Below are 2168 nucleotides of genomic sequence, written 5' to 3' on the forward strand. Positions count from 1 at the left end.
CCACCTGGACCCTTTGGAGCCTGAATTCCCCGTCAGAATTGGTCACAAGCCTGCGGTGTCCTGAGCCACCGGGCTCGGCTGGTGGGGACACAGGTGGGTGTCAGGGCAGGAGCCAAAGGCTTCTGGGATTGAGGTAAGGGGTGCAGAAGCCTTGTTTTCTTCCCCAGTACTGTCCTGCCTCCTTGGGGTGCAGGAACACGTGGGCCAGGTGGATGGGGTGTGGCTCAGGGTGTCCCTTTGTACCCCACTAGGTTCTTAGGGAGATCTGGGGTACCACTGGTGTGGCCCAGCGAAGAGGCTGCCTGCCTGCCTTCCCTCCCTCATGCTGGTCTCGGGGCTTGAACTCAGGGCTCGTGTGCTGTCCTTAGATTTTTTTTTTTGCTTAAGGCCAATTATGCTCTACCACTTGAGCCACAGCCCTACTTACAGCTTTTTGCTGGTTCACTGGATGTAAGAGTGTCATTGGCTCTGAACCACGATCCTCCTAACTCAGCCTCCTGAGTAGCTGGGATTGCTATGGCGTCGGGCCAGAGCTGGCTTTTTGGGGCTAATACCCCCTTGTCGTGGGGCCACTGGGCATGTTGCTCCCCTCCCCCCGGCCTGTAGGATGTTTCTGAGAAAGCGGCAGCGCTCTGCTAGCCAGCAGCTGCCGTTTTGCCAGTTATTGAGCACTTACTATGTGCCAGGCTCTGTGCAGGCTTGGCTTCACAGACTTGGGTGGCCGGCCATGGGGGTCAGCAGGGGAAGGGCACGGAATCCGGGCCCGAGGGCCACGGAAGCGGGGGCCTATTTCTACAATCAGAACTAAGAGCCTTTGACAGTCAGAAGGGGTTGGGGAAGAAAAAAAAATCCACAAATAGCCGGCTGATGGGCGGCTCCCGCCGGTCCTGCTAGCTTCTCAGGGGGCTCTGCAGGTCTGAGCATTGCAGTTGGCAGCCAGTGCAGGTAGGAAGGTCTGTGAGATGCTCAGCTTCCACTTAACCAGCAAAAAGCCGAAGTGGAGCTGTGGCTCAAGTGGTAGAGCACCACCCTGGAGGGAAAAAGCTAAAAGACAGGTCTTGACTTCAAATCCCAGTACCTGTTGTGTGTCATGTGCGTGCATGTATACACACACATACACACAGAGGGAATATTGAGCTAAGCCATCTTATCAGGCCATCAGCTAAGCCCTGTGATGCTATACTGTCTGTGTGTCTGTCTGTCTGTCTGTCTTGCCAGTACTGGGCCTTGAACTCAGGGCCTGGGCTCTGTCCCTGAGCTTTTTGCTCAAAGCTAGCGCTCTACCATGTGAGCCACAGCGCCACTTCGGCTTTTTCTGTTCTGTGGTGCTGAGGAATTGAACCCAGGGCTTCCTGCATGCTAGGCAAGCACTCTACCACTGAGCCGCCTTCCCAGCCCTCCCTATGCTTAAATGCCTTGCTGGCATTTAAGAGCTAAGCTCACAAACCCTGGTGTGCGGAGCAGGGACCAGAGTTAATCGGGGCCCAGCCAATTTGTCAGACCAAAATTGCTAAATTTGTTTTGAGCAGCACAGGGCCTGCCCCGATGGTTGAGCCCCCTGAGGTCGCTTTCTCGAGTTGCCAGCCAGGGAGCTGGCAGGTGGTGGCCTTAGGTCTGTGTTAACCTGCTTCCTAAACACCCTGGAGATGATGAGGGCTTCCAACCCCATTTTGCTAGTGGAAAAGTGGGCAGAAGGGCCGGCCCCGCCAACGTGCTCAGGCAGGTGGACAGTAGAGCCGGGGTTCTGAGCTGCTGGTCCCTCACTTTGCTCTGTGTGTGTGTGTGTGTGTGTGTGTAGAGGAAAGATGGCCAGCACTGAGCTTATCTGCACATGTCAGACCCAGAGTTGCAGCTGCTGCCACAAGACAGCTGCTACACTGAAGTGTGGGCCTGGCCGCTTGCCTGTCTCAGGTCCACGCCTAAGATGAGGTCTTTTCCTCATGGCTCAGCTTGGCTGCTGGAGTCCAGCCATCACATTCTGACTTCCAGATAGCAGAATTATGGAAAGGACAAAGGAGGAAGCCTGCAGAGGGTCCAGGCCAGATGTCTTCTAAGGAAGGTTCTGAATATTGGCTTAGGGCCTTTGGGGGTGGGGGGGGGCAGGGGAGGGTGGGGTGGCTCAAGCATGTAAATCCTAGCTCCCTACTAGTGAGGTAGAGAAGGGGAAC

Source organism: Dipodomys ordii, unplaced genomic scaffold, assembly GCF_000151885.1.
Source record: "Dipodomys ordii isolate 6190 unplaced genomic scaffold, Dord_2.0 Scaffold180, whole genome shotgun sequence".
NCBI classification, from domain to species: Eukaryota; Metazoa; Chordata; class Mammalia; order Rodentia; family Heteromyidae; genus Dipodomys; species Dipodomys ordii.